General features: G+C 33.1%; 1 protein-coding gene across 4 annotated transcripts in view; it reads left to right on the top strand.

Annotated features, from left to right (window-relative positions):
* LOC145291469 (uncharacterized) overlaps positions 1-22,500 on the top strand; it is a 149,278-nt gene that overhangs the window by 47,283 nt on the left and 79,495 nt on the right. For 2 of the 4 annotated variants that reach the window (XM_080137340.1, XM_080137338.1), the window contains exon 2: positions 2,106-2,136. The exons of the other annotated variants lie outside the window; for them this stretch is intronic. The gene's annotated coding sequence lies outside the window, so the exon portion shown is untranslated. The remainder of the gene's footprint in view (positions 1-2,105; positions 2,137-22,500) is intronic. 4 annotated transcript variants of the gene reach the window in all.

Below are 22,500 nucleotides of genomic sequence, written 5' to 3'. Positions count from 1 at the left end.
TAAGACAAGGCGGCCATTAAATAGGTAAGCAGATGAATTTTTGAAACCGGACGTCTCAAACTGGATATACGATTTAAACGCCCAAGCAAGCAAGCTGATCTGAGTTTTATAACTATATACAATAGAACCCCGAGATACGCTGATCCTAGGATACGCTTTTTCAGGTTACGATGGAGAATACAATATTTTCCGGCTCCTGGTTTAGGTAGTTGCCCCACCTTACGGTGTTATTTATAATGTTATTCGATTATATAGATGAGAATTAGATACTGTACTATTTTGTTACTAATTTTTACTGCCGTATCTCGGGTCCTACTACATATATATATATATATATATATATATATATATATATATATATATATATATATATACTAGCATGGGAGCCCGACGTTACCCGGGTGTTTGGATGTGTACGTTGAGCAAATAAAAGTGGTAGTAGGAAGGCAGGCTCGAACCCGTACCGCAAAGGAGGAAAAGAACGGGGTAAAACCAAACGTTTATGCTGTTACGACTACCGCCAAACCGGAAACGACATTTTTTAAATTAAGGCTAGACAATCTAAGGGAGAGGATAACTTTAAAAAATATCGGCGAAAAAAGTGACCCCCTCCCCCTGTAGAAAAGTGCCTAGTTGAAGGGGAAGATATTGATGTTTTTAGCCAATTTTTCGATATTTGTCGTATGAAAGATCGAACTTTACAACGATACTGATCTTGGTAAAATCCGTCGTCTCTATTGAAAGTTTAAGGCAGACATGCAAACAGACATACATACATACATTTATATATTGGTAACTAAAAAGTTTTCGACCCAAACTGCTGAAAAAGCTCGCCCTATCTCTGAGTACCCTTTATGTAAAATTTCAAATATTTAGACCAGAAATTGTCTGAGTAATTTGTAAGAGACCACAGAGGTCAATTTTTTTATAACTTTGACCCCTATTATGACCCCTTAAAATTTATTGTTTTCGGCTCAAGTCAAGTTATTAAGTTAGATCTATGTCCAAGGAACCTATATCTAAAATTTCAAGTGCGTAGACCCAAAATTGTCGGAGGAGTTTGGTAGAGTTCTCAAAGGTCAAATTGTTGAGCTTTGACCCCTTAATCGCCAAATTTCTGGCCAAAAACCTATCACATCGATGTTCCCAAATCTCATTAACCTGTATATCAAATTTCGAGTCTATAGACTAAAAATTGACAGAGTTATTGCGTAGGGAAATGTACACAGACATACAGACACACAGATACACAGACACGTTCACGTTTATATATATATATATATATATATATATATATATATATATATATATATATATATATATATATATTCTTTCTATAAGTGCTTTCTAAATTGAATAATTCTGTAATTTAAAAGGCCAGTACAACATAGGATTTTTTTTTAAATAAATATTCTATATGTAATCCAAATTTTCGGCGGTATAATATCTTCCTCAAAGATTTTCTTACTCTTTCTTTCTTTTCATCCTTCTATGTGGCAAGCAGTCAAACAGAAGAGTGAAGTCCGCGTGTTTTTTCAAACGGTGATTGTTTAAATATAAAAGTGTCGAGGTGATTATGTGACAACGTGAATTAGTTAAAGTTATCTTTTTCCTCTTTCGCAGCATTGCTTAACTTTAATGAATCTGTAATATCAATCAAGCCAATATGCGCGCGTGATATACAGAACTATTTTATCCACCGTGTCGTCGCCCAACTTTTTTAATGCACAGTGTATATTTTCTTGTTTCATAAATCAATTATCCGTGTTAATATTAGTAAACTAAGAAATAAAAACTGTCCAAAAGAAGTCAGACTGAATAAAATCGCCCAATCGAAAATTAACCTCATTAAACGTGTCATTTATTTTTTCTATGAGTAGATCACCCTTACAATCTACCTCAACACATTTGACGAGCGCATGTTTAGTTAAGCCACGCGAAATGTGTAATACTTTCTAATCTCGTTAACCGTTCCTTTTGAATTCAATGACACAATCATTTCATCTTATCGATATTTGATTTTGGATTGCCTTTGATAGTTTCATTTTGTTCTTTCTTTTTTCCTTTATTTTATACCTTTTTTTCTCTTTTTACACAATTTTCAGGTTTAATTTGGCGGGAATCATTTTAACAAAAGTAAGTACTCGATACCCCCTTGAATTTCGCAAAGCTTTTCGTTTTATTTTGTAGTGAATAAATAAAACGTAGTATATGTTTACTGTTAGTTATCGCTTGCTTTTGGTGTTTTGCAATTTGTTAATGGTAATCAAAGAAATGCGTATAAACGTACACAGATTATTGTCAGATGATAGCGATGACTATGTATACAGTTAAGTCTTTCGATTATTAAATGATTCCCCATGATATTTTTTGCTTTTTGTGTTATATATATATATATATATATATATATATATATATATATATATATATATATGAATTTAATTCATGAATTGCTCCTTTAATCGGGTAGAGCGACTACTATCTTAATAGCTTTGTTTTTATAAAATACTAGACTACCCATGACCCGTTTGGTCAGTATGTTATATTAGCTATGGAATTAATGTATGAGCGTGACACTTGTGACGCAAAGAAAATAGTTTTTTTTGTGACATAATAGAAACATTTCTTAGAAAGTATATTAAAATGAAAAAATATAGATAGATTTCTATGAGTTCTGTTTATAATTGTTTATTTTTGGAAAAAGACTTACAGCCATTGAATTATATGTGGTTTGCCATACTTATAGGTAAATGTGCACTGAACAGATACCAGACTATTTAAAGTTAAATTCAAATTTTAATATATCTTTTAATCTAAACGCGAAAAAAAACAATTGGGACGCTGAAAACGTCCACAGTAAAACAATACGTTTTATTGTCGCCTTGATTATTTATTTGTAACGCAAATTAAAAAAAAACATATTTTCGGGGTTATTTATTTATGTTGGTACTGTAGAAGCAAATGTATGAATGTTTTTGAAAAAAGGTGTATTAAAAAATTGAGAATAATATTTTAAAAAATGAAGGCGGCGGATAAATCGCCGTTGTAAAACGCTCCTGTGGTTGTCAATGGATTATAGTAGATTTATTTGTAAGAAAATTGCGTTAAAATAACTTAAACGTAGTACGGAAATGACCGATGTAAAAAAAGATGCAGAAAGTATTAACAATTGTTTATTTGGATAATTTAAATTAAAAAAAAACAATTGGGACGATGAAAACATATAGAGTAAAACAATACGTTTTATTGCCGCGTTGATTATTTGTTGATGTACGCATGCGCAACCGGAAGTCGTAAACTGGATGTTAGGTTACAACACCCGTTACGAGGTCATTTGAGTTTTAAAATTATATAGATTTTTTTAGCTCATAGTTTATCTATTTATTATATATATGCAGATATAAAGAAATTATCTATCAATCTGTATATCTATCTGTTAATTTATGGCTCATTCCCTCTCTCTCTTTCTTCTCTCTCTCTTTTCCCTCTCTCTCTCTCTCTATATATATATATATATATACTATATATATATATACACATAGAGATAGATAGATAGATAGATAGATAGATTAATAGATAGATAGATAGATAGATAATGTTTTATTTAATTATAGAATTCTAATTTAGAATTATTTAAATATGTACCGGTATATCCTTTTTGTTGTAAATGATTTGGTTGAATACCTAAGTAGTTTTAATAATCACTGCTTTTTTTATTATAGATTTTTAACGGTAAACAAGTTTTTTCACCTGTTTTTGCGTTGTTAACTATAATACACTTTTGCCAGAATCTCTTACTCCGCCTCCCTGTATTTTAATTGAGCGACGCCATCGTTTTGTAGTGTCTTTAGACGCGCACGGTGACAAGAACCAAACAATCACATAAGCAAGTAAAAAAGTTTTAGTAATATATACTATTTTAAAATATATACAATATTTTAAAATATATATACTATTTTAAAATATATACTATTTTAACATATAGATACAGATTTAAAATACATAACCATTTCAAAATATATATACACTATTTTAAAATACATATAATATTTGAAAATATATATACTATTTGGAATTATATATGCTACTTTTAAATATATAGACTATTTTTAAATATATAGATACTATTTTGAAATCTTAGTAAAACACAGTTTTTTGTTTCACGATCACAGTTAAATGTTTTATAGAATTAATTCGCCCATGCCTAAGATGGTATTTTAATATATGTAAAATATCCGTTTTTATAAAGGAAGGAAATACCGTTTCTTTAATGTCACAAAGCTGTATTTTTTAATTTCATCTTCGCTTGTCGAGATACAGAATATTTTTTGATTCGCACAATGGCATGACATTTTCGAGGGAACCAATTTTTTTATTCAGGATGATTATAGAAATTTATTCAAACGATTTTGTCTTTTTAAAAGAACATGTCGGTAAAAAGTCATTTTCTGCTTGTTGGTTTTTTTCTGTAGAAATTTCGTCAGCATTGAAGTCTTTTTTTTTTTTTTGAAGAACAAGAAGAAGAAATGCAAAAATATAACGAAATTAATTTTTATTTTATTTTTTGTTTTTCATTTTTTATCAAATGTCTGTATTCCTTTTATTTTTCATTCATTTATTCATGGTTATCCTTCGTTTTACACCCAATTTCTTCTTTCTCTTTTTTTTGTTTTATATCTTTTTTCTTTCTTTCTTCTGTTTGTTCTTTACTTTTCATACATCCCCGTTTTTTTTTTCAATCTACATTCTTTGCATTTTATATGCATTCTTTTTTGTTTTTCCTAAATTCTTCACTTGTCTGTTTATTTTTGCTTTAATTTACCTCCCCCCCCAATCGCATTTCCACTTAGATGTAAGGGACCTCTTTTTAGATTCATGTCTAACAGATAATTGTTGGAAGTTGAGCAGCGAGATGTTTGTTCACATTACATTTAAAATTCTTCATGTCAATACAGTCAAAAAACCAGGAAACAGAGGAGAGATGCAAAAATATAGCAGTCCTACAGAATAAACTATTAGTGTGATAAAATTTTAGGCATCTAGGGATCTTAACAGTAAAATGGTGGGAATTAACTGCTTATCGGGTTAGTTGGGATTATGTACGCCGTGGGAGGGGGCACAATTGATATGAGTTTATCAAAGTAGATTCGATTACTTGTAAAACAGGCATAGGGATGTATCATTGCAGCGATGGGACAGAGGCTGAAACTTGGTCGATAGTGCGAGATTTATTATATTTGAGACTCTTTTTTAAGCCTTCTTTAAGAGGAGGAAATGAATGGTAGATACACTAGCACAGATGTAGCAACAATACCCCATGCATGGGCGAATGTAATTTTTAGCACGGTAGAGGGAGCCCATTTTCTTTGCAGCAGCTTTTGCAATGTCCTCAATGTATTTATTCCTATTCATTGGCCTGTAAATGTTAGACTGAAGACTTTGAACGATAGGCTCTCAGGTATGATGCTATTTGCCATGGCAATCGGCATTTGAGAATGTTTGTTGAAGATTTTAGGGAAAGAAGCCTAGTGTAATTAGCATTAAATGTTACCATACATTTTACGACCCATTTAACTACATGTTAAACGTCTTTTTCTAACGTTAATGCTATTACCTTTGATATGTGTACATTCGTTTTTCCCTCATATTTATTTTAGAGTATGGCGTTATTCAGGGAATGCAGCCGTCAGTTTCGCCCGGCCCCTGCGGGGGCTGGGCATGAATTTCAAAGACCATATGTGGAGGCAACCCCACATATAAGATAATTGCTCTTGTAGCAATCAGTTATTGGTCAATGTAAGGGAAACCCTTCATACCAATTGTCACTATCCAGCTCCTCTACCCCCCGGGGAGTTGGTCCCCATTTCCCCTTCAGTCTCCACATTAAAAAACGGCCTTGTGCCTAATTTGCTCAGTGGGGAAGCAAATAAATCCACTAGTAAATTCAGCCGTCTTTCACATCCATTCTTTGTTTCCTTTTACGTCCGTCCTAAGATGGACTACTGCGGCCACTTGTAGGTAGATGTCCCCCAGAGCATAAGGTCTTGCCTTGACAGATTACAAAATTGACTTCGCACTACATTAAGCGTGATATCGTCTCTGTAAGCCTTTTCTCAAAGAAGAGCTTTTGCTAGTTTTTCTCTCTTCTACCAATATTTCTGTCAGGTGTCAAAGGCTTCGAACGAATGAAGTCCCAACGCCTTGAACGCTTGTTATATGTGATCCAACCACGTTTGTTACAGGAGACATGCTTTCACTCTTTTTATTTAAAGCTCATATTCGCGATTGCAGTTGTCGTTTGTATACATTTCACGCTCGAAGTAATACAAATTGCCCTCATTTTGTTGTGACCAGTGTTATCTCAAACCGGAAGTCGAACGAAACATTTTTCTTTCGATCATTAGTAGCCTCCTTTTTTCTTCTTCTTCCTTCGTCGATGTCTAGCATTTGGAGTTATACAAATCAGTTTGTTATATTGAAACATCGAAACAATAGAATGTTTTGTTTCAAATATTAGCATATTTACCACATATGCAAAACTAAATACGCGGATGAACAGTATAAGAATTGTGTAGAGGAACACTATTATAATCAGCATCAAATCGTCATAGACCTTGGAATTCCACAATACTGTTAAACACAGGGAATTGATCAATATTATCTGGCCTTGGTGGATCAGGGTACTGATAGCAGGCGTCGGTATTATTGATTATAGGTGTACTAGCTGTAACTATCCAGTGTTGACTAGCGGTAAAAGAAAACTTTTTACTTTAAAAACGTTATAATATATATATATATATATATATATATATATATATATATATATATATATTACACAGTGATCACCACTTATCAAGGCCAGGAAACCACTCAGGGATAAGGGTTATTGCAAGTACATAACATTAGTGTGGAGATTTGATGAAGTGTTTACTTAAGGGGGCGGTTCATTAGGAATTTGTTAACGTTGGACTTGAAGACATCCAAGTTGTAGTCCGGTGGGAAGCAGGCAGACGGAACAGATATATATATAGATGTGTGTGTGTGTGTGTGTGTGTGTGTGTGTGTGTGTGTGTGTGTGTGTGTGTGTGTGGTTTACGATTATTTCGCCACTTCAGAAATAAGTTTTTGTCCCTCAGGGTTCTATCATGGGCCAAACTCTCTTCCTGATCGTCATCAACGATCTCCCAAATCACATTTTTAAAGCATTCGTAGACATTTATGCAGACGACACTTCCATATGTGATAACACTTCAAAGGTTAGAAATGTACAAAATCTCTCTGATTCCCTCACTACTGATCTTGATCACGTGGTGTAGTGGGGAAAAAGGTGACTATTTAGTTTTGACACATCTAGCTTCTCTCTTTCCATCGTCAACGCTCTTGCCCACATCTGGTCCCTATTGAAATGAACGGCTCTTGTTTTGAGGAAGCTCCATGGTTAAACAAGCTTCTTGGTCTCTGGTCTCACCTTCACCTGAAATTGAGCACGCTGGAAAATGCTTTAATCATTCTACCGCTCAAATAGATATCATACTGCCGATTTAATCCGCTACCTGTATAAGAGCCAAGCACATCATATGATGGAGTACTGTTGCTATATATAGGTAGGAGTTGCTCTGGGCAGCCTATCCTTTCTCTACAGAGTTCCAAACCGACTTCGTAATCTAGTAAGCAATGTCATTTTCTTTTCTCTGCAACCTCTTTCTCACAGAAGAGACGTTGCGAGACTGTCTCTGTTCTATTGCTATTTTCATAACAAGTGTCCAACTGAGCTCCAGTTTATGCCCCCTTACCAAACCTTTACAACAAAAAAACACTCGTTTAACCAGAATCACTATCAATAATGTCCCCCGTTCTCTGTCAGTGCTTAAACCTAAACATGAATTTCATAAACAAAGTTTTCTTTCCTAGAACTACCTGCCTGTGGAACTTTGTACCGCAGGTCTGCTTTCCAGCTGAACAAACTAATTGAACCATCTTCATAAATAATCTAATTATACCAAATTTCAACCACAAACGATTACTATGCTACTGTCCCAATGACAACCGTACACACATTAACTCTTATCCTTGAATGACCTCTTGGCCTTGATATGTGGTGACCTCTTTGTGAAATAAAAAAAGTCTGTCAGCTGGCTTTGTTGCGAGATTACGATCTTCTGTCGATAGATCACTAATGATCGTCTGAATTAATGTTAAGTTTTATTTATGTTAAAATGTGTCTTCATTTCGTGGCGGTTGACGGTGGCCTAGTGGTTTACTTCTCTGCTAACGAAGTCAATGGTGACTTTGTGGTAGGGTCCAAATCCTTCGAGCAGCGACAATAGTTACTTCCTACACTGATAATTGCAGAAGCATGGAATACTGGTGATGGTAGGTATAAAAAATAATTATTTTTAATTTATGATTATATATATAAGTGACCATGTCTGCCTATGTGAGGAACGGTCTCGATTAAACTACTCTGTACATTTTTCGTCTACAGACATGAAACTTGATGATATATTAGGAATTTTAATGTGTGCAATGAATTCGATTTAATTTTTAGCCGATAAAATAGCAGCTAAGCAGTATAGATTGAAAGGAATATGAAACTTGATAGACGCTGCGAAAAAGGTAGGTTCTCTCTACCGTACTAGAAAGCTACTAACTCCCGAAAGTATCCTGCATCTTTATAAGGCCACCGTTCGCCCATGTATGGAGTATTGTTGTCATATATGGGCTGGTGCATCTGCTACTAGTCTCTCACTGCTAGACAAGGTTCAAAAGAAAGTCTCCAAACTAATAAGTCCTGAACTGTCATCTAAGCTTCAGCCTCTGTCTCAACGAAATGTAGCATCCCTCTGCCTGTTCTACAAGTACTTTAACGGTGAATGTTCCGACGAGCTGCAATCACTTGTACCCCTTCGACGTTAATATCCCCGACATGCAGCAAGATCCCACCCCTTCACAGTTGATATCCCTAGATGTAAGAGAGCCTTCTACGCCAGTAGTTTCTTCCCCAGAATCGCTAGACTTTGGAATTCCCTTTCGGGTTCCTGCTTCCCCAAATGTACTGACATGCAGAAATTCAAGTGTAACGTGAACCGACATCTTGCTGCTCAAATCCCCACATAGTACCCCTGTAGCATATGTCCCTGATAGTAGCCCCCTACATCAAAGTGGCAATGGGCCTTGTCTGGGGTGAAAATGTAATTTTTTTAAAATGTCGACGAAATGTATTATTTCTACGTACATTTTATCTTTAACTACTTTAATTATTTTAAAAAAGATTTTATATGCGTATAGAGTGAGATCAGACGGAAACGAATAAGATTGAAAAACTATATGTTTTGGTTTCGATTCTAGCTCGGGTGAAAATTGAATAATATATATATATATATATATATATATATATATATATATATATATATATATGTGTGTGTGTGTGTGTGTGTGTGTGTGTGTGTGTGTGTGTGTATATGTACGTATATATATATATATATATATATATAAGCTTCTTTCTTAGAACTGCACGCCTGTGGAATTGTCTTCCGTTTTCCTGCTTTCCGGCTGACTGCAATATGGTTGTGTTCAAGTCTAAAGTAAATAAGTTCTTGATGAGCCGTTCCATATAACTTATCAAATTTAACAAATTTTCATTACTAATGATTACTATATTGACCAATTTCTACTGTACACTCTTTAACCCTTATCCTTGAGTGGCCTCTGGGCCTTGATAATGTGGTGATGCCTTTGTAAAAAAATATATATATATTTATATTTATATTTATATAAATATATATATATAATAGTTCTTAAAGTTTCAAAGATCAAGTTTTCTAAGTTGATAATTTACTACATAAATTAAAATATATTTAAGCGTATTTTACGATCGATCAACACTCTTATGATGGTCGATTATACGATTATAGTAGTGTGCCGCCTTTATACACACACACATACATATATAGATATGTGTGTGTGTGGCGCTTACAAAACGCTCAGGGAAGTATAAAATACCATAGAACCGCTAATAAAAAATAAATAAATAAACAATATGAAAATCGTGCGTAAATTTGACAAGTTACCGTGGTTTGGTGGTAAGATGTCAGGTTGCTTAGCGAGTTCGAATCTTGTTAAACGGTGATATCCAGAAACACGCGTGTCCGAGGATAACTTCAATGCACGTAAAAATATTTAATAGATATTTGATTTAAATGTTTAATAAACAAATATATATATATATATATATATATATATATATATATATATATATATATATATATATATATATATATATATATATATATATATATATATAATTAATTAACTTTCTTGGATTTGCATTTTTGGATTTTACCGTCATTGAATACTTTACCTTTCACCGAACTATCCATTCACGTGAAATCACCTTTTTTGTCACCATATTCCCTCTGCTTCACTTTTTTTTTTATCAAGTAAGATCTTTGACTTACTTGCAGTTTCATCAAATACTTTTGCATGCAAAATCCGATCCCGCATTTTGCTAATTCCTACCCTCTGATGAGAAGGAAAGTATTTCTTCCAAACTCCGCGGATTAATGACTATCCACTTATTAAGTGTTTCCTTTTCAAATTAAATATGTTTTTTAACTCTTTTCAGAGTGTTTTAACATGTTTTATTAACTATTTGCTCTTATATATATATATATATATATATATATATATATATATATATATATATATATATATATATATATATATGTAACTGAAACCAAAATTTATTTAATAGTGGAGATGATTTTTTTGTTAAATTGACCTATTTTAGTTTTGCACGATCAAAATGTGTTTTTATTCATAGAAAACATCATTGTGAATGCTGAGATAAAAATTGTTTTAAATCATTTGTCAATTCATTTATATTTTATGAATCAAATAAGATTAATACCATTTGAGATCATTTATTGTTCTTGAGACGCGGGAAATGTCTGATCAGGTGACACAATGCTTTTTTTAAAATGCCAATTATTATGCTATTGCTAATGAACTTCTTTTTTTTTTGTCTCTCTGGTTTTCTTTTTCCTTATAAAAAATTTTAAGCGTAATTTGTTAACAACTCATCAATTTTCCAACCTCTCTCCTGTATATTGCGTATGTCTTTCTTCCTACCTCTAAATTGTCTTTTTGTCTTTCCCTCTTTCTTTCTCTTTCTCTCTCTCTCTCTCTCTCTCATATATATAAATGGGAGAAAGAAGGAGAGAGGGGAGAGAGACATATCTCATATATATATATAGAGAGAGAGAGAAAGAGTGAGAGAGAGAGAAAGAGAGAGATATATATACAGATATAGATATATAGATATAGATATACAAATTACCATTAACGTATGAAGCAGTGCTCTTTGTGTAAGCAAATTGAGCTTGGGTATTTGGACAATGTCAAAACATTGTTAATTCACTGCCTGCATGGCAGCAGCCGTATAGCGCAACGGTTAGAAGCACCGACTGTCGTTTGGGCGATCGGGTTTCCATCCTGGCTTGGGGTAGTTGCTTTTCTTGCCGCACTAATGAGCGAAAGAGTACTGTCTGTGGATGACTACTATATAAATATATATATATATATATATGTGTGTATTCATATATATGTATACACATTTATATATATATGTATACACATACATATATGTGTATTTATATATATATGTATACATATATATATATATATATATATATATATATATATATATATATATATATATAACGCGAGCGACACTCATTAATGCAATGGCGAATTACTTAAGACTTCTACGGGGTCATAGCTGGCGTAATGAGAGCATGCTACTCCAGTGGATTAAATAAAGGTTTCCGTTCTAAATTCCGTGCAGATTCCCGAAGTAAACAGAAAGATTTCAGAGTTCGACAACAAACACCGGAAAAAGGTCGGAAGTTACATCGATCGAAACATTGTGAAAATAATGCTCAAAATGAGAACATCGCTTCCGTTTAGTCATGAAAGACAATAGATAGTACCTGTAAGAATCGCTGTGCGTGTAATTGTGGGACACAGGTTGCGCAATCATCAACAATACCTCTCCTAAATCGGCACTGCTTGAGTCCAAGGGTAAGAAGAAGTCCAGGACGACTGGAAACAATGTCGAGATAAAGAGAGGGCACATCAGAACCTGGAATTCCTAAATGTTCACCCATTTTAGTGCTGATCGGGTTCACCGTTGCTAATTTCAGTTATCCACCGGGAACCGGTTTGTCACCGTGATTATCGATGAGAACAGTATTTCGAATAATCCAATTTCAGGACATTATATTAAAATAACTTCTAACAATCTTCCAGAAATCTCTACTATTCTATAAAAGGAACTCTGCGTGTGTGGGTTTGTTTCCTATGGACTCGAAAATGGCTGGGATGATTTTTTTCTTAAATTTTACATAAAGGTACTTTATGTGTCTAGGAGTATTCTTGTGTAGGGTCTGTATCGGAATGCTTCTGATAATTATCGAAAATCGATAATGGGAAAAATCCGATTAAAGAAACAAATCCGATTTCGACCAAAGTTAACACTTTTATGCAACCTAACATCAGAAGTGCTTTTGAGAAGTTTTATCGCCGCACAAGAAGAAAGGCCCAGCCTACAAAATCAACTGTAGATTCTTTTATAAGACAAGGTCGCGTTCGAAATGAATATTTCTTTTTAGATTACAATAGAACAATGATACTTGACTTTTGTACGTTTGACTTTAATTCAGATGATTACGTAAAAAATAATTTCATAAAATCAACATTGGTTCTTTGATAAGACAGGGGCGCGTTCAAAATGAATGTTTTTTTTTGTTTGTTTGTTTAGAGCACAATTTATCGAGGATACTTAACATTTTGATTTTAAACTTTTAATGACGCCATTATTTACAGATAAATTTATAGAACCAACATTAGATTCTCTACAGTGCAATGTAAACTACAACTAAGTTACTGCGCGGCATGTGAAGCCCCCTACCGGTACACTGCGAGGGGGGATCTTTGACTATAAAATAGGCAATTTCACTGATTTTGATGACAATAAATGTATGGGAAAGAGTGGAATATGTGTGGATCCTCATTCAATCTCCACAAAGTCGGGTCTCCCTACTAGTAGCTAATAAAAAAGATTTATGTATGTAGGTTTTGGTATTAAAGATATCGAGTACTCATTGGGGGGGGGGCTACCTTTACTTTATATGCAAGACAACTTCGAGAAAATCATGCATTTTTTTTTTAATACTTGCACTTTTCAGATAACAAAATAGAATTGCACGTATAACGGTAAATGTAAGGATTTTTTTATTATTTAATGAGATTTTCCCTTAAACTAATATTCCAAGTTAAGAATACCGGCACTAAAACACCATTATGGATTTTCGCCGTTGAAACGACGAGAGCCATCTAGGAGGGATAATGGATGACACGCACTGATATATTATGCAAGTGTTGCGCAATACCTAATCATTTATCTTCTAGGTCGACACTGCTTGATTCCTGTGGCAAAGATAAACTGAAAGCACATATAGTAATTGGTATTTTCAAATGGTCACCCACTTTAGTACTGACCAGGCTCAACAATGCTTAACTTCGGTGATTTAATGGTCAACGTGATTATGCCGTATTCAAAGACTGTCTTATAATATGACGAAAAAGAACGTTTATAAAATGAAAAAGAACTAAAGCGTACACAACTTTTATTTATTTCATTAATTTAATTATTTGCTTTCTTTAATTATCGAGTTTTTTTTTCTTTGTTTTACGTTTTTGTTCTGTAGTTTTTTTTTTCTGATTTGTTTTTTGTTTTGTTTTGTTTTGTTTTTTGCTGGGTTTTTTTTTTCTTCTTTTTTATTGTAGTTTTTTGGTTTTCTCATTTATAATTCTTTTTAATGGCTTGGAGGGAGGGACTTGCACGAGAAGCAACAGTTGGTTTTTCGAGTCCGCCCCCCAATTGCCAGCCCACCTGATAAAAAAAAGGGCGGGGAACTCTTGCGTGACGTCATCTCATCATCATAACGCAAAAACTACTCACATGACTTTGAATTACAGCCGCCCGCACAACCGCAAAGAAGACGTACTTACATTATGCACACACACACACACAAACACACACGCACACACACAAACACACGCACACACATATACACACACAAACAAACAAACACACACAGCACACATCGATCATGAGGCGCATGGATAGAGTCCATTTTTTATTAATTTCACAACCTTCTACTATCTCCTCACCTTTCGCCTTTCTTTATTTTTAGTGTTTTAATATGCGGTTTCTTTCTTTTTTTTATTTCATTTACATATGTATATGTGTGTGTGCGCGCGTGCGTGTGCGTATGCATGTGCGCGCGTGCGTGTGCGTGTGTGTGCCAATGTACTTATATCTTTATATTCCCATTAACACACAGCAGTTAACCCTCTTATATATATATATATATAATATATACACACATATATATATATGTATATGTATGTATATATATGTATATATATATAATTATTAGCTTAAATAAATTACGTCTCAAGTATTAAATGATATCATAAAGCCTATTTATTACATATTTTATGATTATTTATCATCATTATCTATTATCGATTATTATTAATTATTATCGATTATTGTTGTAACTGGTTATTTTTAAAAAGCTCAGATTTGGATATTGAGCCAGTTGTCAGTTTGAAGTTTTCTCGTTTGATTCGGTTCTCTTCCGATTTGAGTAGGTTGATTTCCATATATATATATATATATATATATATATATATATATATATATATATATATATACATATATATATATTACTTCAATTTATTTATACGTACATATTGGTTACATACGTGTATACATGTGTTAGCTATAGTCGCGTTCGAAATCTACCTTCATGAGTCATTTGAATCAATCATACACGCATACACAAACGCAGACACACATACACACATACATGTATATCTACACTGCTATAAATTTAGGATTTTTGTATATTGAAAAAAGGTTTTTGATATAAACCTTTTTTCTATTTATTTAAAAAGAAAATACAACTTTGTTATATATGGATCTTGGAATTGCATTCATCTGCAAAAGATCTAGTTAATTTACATATTCTTTTAAACATTCATTTAAATTAATTCCCTATTAGTTTTTTTTTTTCGGTTATCTTATGGGATGATCACATTTACTTAACTATTACGTGTAATTATATTCATGCAGATATTCTACATAATTTATACTTGTGTAACATGTGCGCTTATAGTAAACAGAAAACTCTTTTTATATATATTTACGTATGCGTGTATGTATATATATTTGTTTAAGAGATGCACTACAGGTATTTTACTGTACCAGACCTTTTGACACATAGGAGTAAGTGTCTTGCTGTAGGACAAATATTAGCCATTTTTGCCTACGAGATAATTGATTGATAAATTCGAGTTTCCCTGGGCGCCTTGATATGGAGCATGTGTAAGCCTTAAGAAGTCGATGGCGAAAGTTTTTCACAAGTTGGCGATAGACTGATGAATAAGGAACTTTTTACATCAACTCGAAGAATCAATCAACTTGTTCGAACTTTACATAGATCGATACACAAAGAAATAAGAAAACAGCTAGACCATTGAAAGATGGTGAAGGCATATATATAAGATCTACCATGCAACCAATCAAATAATATGAATGTTATATAAATGCACACATATATGTATGTATGTATGTATGTATGTATGTATTACATGAGATCGGGATGACATCAGTACCGGCGGTTTTTAATTCCAACAAAGGGTTGTGGAATTAGTTTCCTTTGCTGGACTCTGATAAGCCCCAATTTATGTTTGTCTCTCTTACATAGGAAACCAGTTATAGATTTCCTTTGCTTAGATTTGAAACTGACGGTACCGATGTATTCCTGGTTTTTGTAACACACACACACACACACACACACACACACATATATATATATATATATATATATATATATATATATATATATATATATATATATATATATAATAAACAAAACTAAGTTCCTGTAAATAGTCCAATAGTGCAATATTAGAGTGTTAGAGCTATAAATATTTATCCGCTTATATTGGCATTAGATTAACTTTTTTGAACGAACATAATGAGTTTCAGTGTTTCCTAGTGAAAAACAGAGTAAATAAATAAATGAATAAATATTACTTATTTTTTTAATTATTTCTTTTATGACAGCGCACTCTGCAGTGGTTCTCTCCCATTAATTTATACACACACACACACACACACACATATATATATATATATATATATATATATATATATATATATATATATATATATATATATATATATTGTTTTTAAAATATAGAAAGAACTTGTCCCGCCTTGATAGAGTTCAAAATAGACTTCGTAGCCTCGTAGGAGATGTCCTTTTCTCTTCCCTGCAACCTCTATCTCACAGAAGAGATATTGCGAGCTTGTCTCTGATGTATCGTTATTTTCATGGAAAGTGTTCGACTGAGCTTCAGTCTATGGTCCCCCCTCGCAAAACTTTCACAAGAAACACCCGTCTAGCTGAAAACACTATCAATAATTCCCCCACTCTTTACCTGTGCCAAAACCTAAACGTAGATTCCATGAACAAAGCTTCTCTTAGAACTGCACGCCTGTGGAATTGTCTTCCGTTTTCCTGCTTTCCGGCTGAGTACAATACGGTTGTCTTCAAGTCTAACGTAAATAAGTTCTTGATGAGCCGTTCCATATGAGTTAACAAATTTACCGAATTTTCATTACTAATGATTACTATATTTTCCAATTTCTACTGTACACTCTTTAACCCTTATCCATGAGTGGCCTCTTGGGCTTGATAATGTGGTGATGCCTGTGTAAAAAAATAAATAAAATAAAATAATTATCCGCTGATACGTGTTTCGTCGTCTACAACTCATCAGAGTGGCTGAATCTAGCGAGATGAGTCGTAGACGACACACGTGTCAGTGGATAATTATATTTTAAAAACAACATATATATACCAAACAAATTGGTTAAAGGGAAATTGGTTGCAACTCGCATTTAGGTAAAAATGCACTTTCATAAATAATTGAATTCGTTCAAAACGTATCGCAAAAACAAAAACAAATAACATCTATCTATCTATCTATCTATCTATATATATATATATATATATATATATATATATATATATATATATATGACTACTTCATTTAATCGCATAAATTAATATACGAAAGTATTATTTTATGCGTAAACTTTAAGTATTTACTTCAACAGTGCTCAATAAAGGTGGAACTAGGTAATAATTTATAAAAATATATATGGCAATTAAGCTACACAGAATATTTCGCGTTTTATCCACGCTCTGATTCGATAGGCTCACGAATCCGAGCGTGGTGAAACACGGAATATTCTGTGTAGCTTAATTGCCACATACATTTTTACAACTTACTATATATATGTATATATACATTGATTAAGGCGCAGATAGGGAACTATATGAACAAGTAAATAAAAGAGAGATATTTAGGCAGGTTCTTGAAAACATGTACATATCAGAGATAAACATATATAGAAAGATAAAGACTGACAGACTACTATATAGAATTTTGTCATAAATAATGTATGAAAGTTTTATATTAATCCTTCTTGAGTTATCAAAATAAATTTCGGTTTCCTTATTCAATGGAAGTTGCCCACTTTGTTTTATGATACACTAGCAGACTGCCCGGCATTGCCCGGTCGTAAAATACGCTTAAATATGATATTTTGACTAATGCAGATTTCCTATTCGTTATCATATTATATTGGACCAAATATATAGTAATGATTCTAAAGTTAATACAAAAAGAAAATTACTCGTGCGTCAAAAACGTTTAAGTTACGATTTACTTTTATCCTTTTTTATGCCTGAGCTATGAAGATATCTTTTCTGCAAGGCTAAAAAATAAAACAGGACTCAATAGTCATTACGTTATGCATGCATATTCGCAATGCCGACATTCGACCTTCACTTGGCAAATTCCATTTTCACAATTTTCACACTTTTACACTGATTTCCCCTGGCTTAAACCCAACTATAAATTTCGCATGGGTTCGAATACCCTATATATTAAGTTTCATGTCTGTAGACCAAAAACTGACAGAGAACTTTGGTAGGCAATTTTTTTAAACAAATATGTATACGCATACATATATATATATATATATATAGAGAGAGAGAGAGAGAGAGAGAGAGGAGGGAGAGAGAAAGAAAAGAGAGAGAGAAAAAAAGAAAGAGGGTTGTATTTACTAAAACCTTTTTACGCAAATAATACGCTACTATAAACCATGTAGAATACTTGCATGTGTTGTATATTAAAAGGGTTCAAATGCCGATACTTAGAGAAACGAAGTAATCAAGATCGAATATATTTATTGACGGAGGATGCTTGTATCGAACGCAGATGTCAAAGGTTAAACTGAATACATTTTTGTTGTTTAGATACGATTCCAGGAATGCAGTGAATTATCCACTGTAGTTAGAAATAACTATGCAACAAAGTTTAGGTAAGGGCAAAATAATATTGAAACACGTGTTGGAAGCATATGCAACGTCCATGTGCATCAGATGCACATGATTGGCCGTGTTCTGACGTCACAAAAAATACAGAATTAATATATAGGTTATATAGTAAGGGTTCGAAAACAGTTCAGTTTTGTCAGAGTTCAGTTGTAGAGAGAGTTAGAGAGAGTTAGCCTAAGCTCTTTTAGGAGGACAGGAAAAGACATTGTAGCAATTTAGCATCGGATTCTCCTCGTTATCATCACCAGCTGGAAATAAATGTACATTTGTTTGTAAGCCTTTTGTCTTCGTCGTCATTTCAACCAAGTTAATGTGTTTTTTGTCTTTCAAGTGTATATATATCAGCACGCTGTTTCATCGTATTGTGTGATGAACTGTATATGAAACCCCTTCCAGGGTGTTGACTGTATCCCCCACATCGATATTTCATTCCGCCATTCCTGTTTAAAGACTTCCTCTGCACATCTATCTATCTCTCAGCTCCAATGTAAATCTCTTCGATTATAAATATCGTCTCGTCCTCGTTCTGCGTGCCCCGTTATACAACACATGAATATAATTACACGCAATAGATAACTAAAGATGATCATTCAATAGGAAAACCGAAAACACTAATAGGGAATTAATTGAAATGAATGTTTAAAAGAATATGAAAATTAGCTAGACCTTTTGCAGATGAATGCAATTCCAAGACCCATGTATAACAAAGTTGTATTTTTTTTAATAAACAAACAAAGGCTCCACTTTTTTCTTCTTGGCTTTAGGGCCAAGATCTTTTTTCTGTTATCAAAGAGTAGTATCTGTTCCAGCAGATGCTGCAATCAAAGTTATATGTGGAGGCGAACTCACATATAAGATCATTGCTATTGAGCAATCAGTTTTGGTCAATGTAGGAGACACTCTTCATACCAATTGTCACTATTTAGTTCCTCCCCATCACTCTCCACATTAAAAAACGGCCTTGTGCCAAATCTGCTCAGTTGGGAAGTAAATAAATAACTAAATAAATAGAAAAAAAGAGTTTTTAATATGAATACCAATACACATTTTTTAAAGAAATGATTTGCTGAAATTTTAGTGTCTCCCCTTGGCCGGTGTAACGTAAAATATTCCCCTGTAAAAATTATTTTTATCTATAAGAGAGAAAAACTATTTTTAAGACTGGATTTTTTTCGATACTTATCAGATGAATTTATGTACAAAAACATATCTAAGACCACTATTGGACATATAAATTAGCTTTGTGTGAAATTTACAAATTTGGCAGTCGTTTCGGAACCTATAAGAAAGGAAATCACACACAAACACTCACGCACAACGTGACTTTTATATAATAGTAGCGATATATATATATATATATATATATATATATATATATATATATATATATATATATATACTCGGGGTTTTTTTATTCAAAAGTAATGGACTAGTAAATTCAACGAGGTTGTTAGATAGTGCTCAATAAAAAGAGCTGATAATACTTGTTTATTGTTATATAAACATGCTCACATCCCGCTGCTACAAACAGCCACTTGTTTCAATAATCAAACAACAGATATCATCAGGCAGCGACTTGACTATTCAAATGTTCAATGAATAATCTTTATTTAGTTTATTCATTGAACATTTGAATAGTCAAGTCGCTGCCTGATGATATCTGTTGTTTGATTGAAACAAGTGGCTGTTTGTAGCAGCGGGATGTGAGCATTTTTATATAACAATAAACAAGTAATATATATATATATATATATATATATATATAATTATTTTTTACTATAATAATTAAATACCTACAGACACTAGTGTTTCATCCTTTCGGGATTCTTCAGTGCAGGGTGTCACAATTACTACCAGTCGAACGATTCGAACCCCGCGACACGAGACATCTCTGGCTCGATTAGCGGAGACCGTATCCATTCGGCTACCATTAATCGTGTGAAATAGCGTTGAATTTTAAACATTTTAAATTTAAATGTTCATTACGTCAGACAGACAGTGATCAAGTCGTTATACGACGATCTACGCATAAGAGCTAAATTGACCGACTTTTATTCAACAGAAAGTGCTCAACTATAAGAAACGTATTTCTTAAAGGGGCTGTCATAATTATTTTTTTACTATAATAATTAAATACCTACAGACACTAGTGTTTCATCCTTTCGGGATTCTTCAGTGCAGGGTGTCACAATTACTACCAGTCGAACGATTCGAACCCCGCGACACGAGACATCTCTGGCTCGATTAGCGGAGACCGTATCCATTCGGCTACCATTAATCGTGTGAAATAGCGTTGAATTTTAAACATTTTAAATTTAAATGTTCATTACGTCAGACAGACAGTGATCAAGTCGTTATACGACGATCTACGCATAAGAGCTAAATTGACCGACTTTTATTCAACAGAAAGTGCTCAACTATAAGAAACGTATTTCTTAAAGGGGCTGTCATAATTATTTTTTTACTATAATAATTAAATACCTACAGACACTAGTGTTTCATCCTTTCGGGATTCTTCAGTGCAGGGTGTCACAATTACTACCAGTCGAACGATTCGAACCCCGCGACACGAGACATCTCTGGCTCGATTAGCGGAGACCGTATCCATTCAGCTACCATTAATCGTGTGAAATAGCGTTGAATTTTAAACATTTTAAATTTAAATGTTCATTACGTCAGACAGACAGTGATCAAGTCGTTATACGACGATCTACGCATAAGAGCTAAATTGACCGACTTTTATTCAACAGAAAGTGCTCAACTATAAGAAACGTATTTCTTAAAGGGGCTGTCATATATATCGAATGTATAAAAAGCTATATATCCGTTTGTCTCCCTCCATATTTTCAAACTCTATCTCCTCTGAAACTAAAAGTCGCAGAACAGCACTAGGGGCCTCAAATGATTGGATTTTTTACAGACCGATTTTTATCGGTCTTTAGCCGGGTAAAATAGTTTTTAAGGGATCAAAAATTGTCATACATTTTATACATTTATCTTAGTTTATTTTTAATATTTAATTTGTAATCAGTTAATATGAGTGTCACGTTTGTACAATGCTAACGTTACCAACTTTGAATGCTACAGATTCGTTTTCAATTCTTACTAATTGTACCCAATGATTTTTTTTTTTTTTTACTTTTGAAATCACGACTCTATAATAATATATACGAAATCTGGACAAATTAAAATATTATATTTAAGCAAATTTTGCGCCGGGCAAAGCTGCCCCCTCCTCGATATATATATATATATATATATATATATATATATATATATAATGACCATATATATATATATATATATATATATATATATATATATATATATATATATAATGACCATATATATATATATATATATATAATGACCATATATATATATATATATATATATAATGACCATATATATATATATATATATATATATATATATATATATATATATATATATATATATATATAATGACCATATATAACTATAGGTATAGTTAGTAATCTGTAGATTGCTGTTTAGCCGTATCACGATTTTTTTGTCTGGGTACACGTGGCAAGAATCTTCGTGCTGAAATTCGAAACCTAATCACTAGGTCGCTTCCAAATGTCATCATTAGTCAAGAAACTTAACGTTGCGTCACGGATCTATAGCAAATTATGGCCTTTATATTTTTTGCTAAATTCACGCTATCGGTTACATCATGAGTCTTCAAGTGTTCAAGTAATAAGAAGGGGCTTTTTAAAAGCCATGCTGCATTTAATACTTGTAAAATCAACCCGAATCAACGAGAAACCATAGAAAGCGTAAGTCGTACGCAAGGAGACCACTTGTTGTCAGATATTTAGATTTCATGGGTCATGCTTGCGTGCTTTCGTTGGGCACTTGACACTTTATCATAAAAGTGGTTGAAACGGACACACGCACACACACACCAAGAACACGTACCAACCTACCT

This window comes from Euprymna scolopes, chromosome 12, assembly GCF_053919585.1.
Source record: "Euprymna scolopes isolate OS-2025 chromosome 12, ASM5391958v1, whole genome shotgun sequence".
NCBI lineage: Eukaryota > Metazoa > Mollusca > Cephalopoda > Sepiida > Sepiolidae > Euprymna > Euprymna scolopes.
The sequence above is the reverse complement of the archived record's forward strand: the minus strand, read 5'-3'. Positions and strand labels throughout refer to the sequence as shown.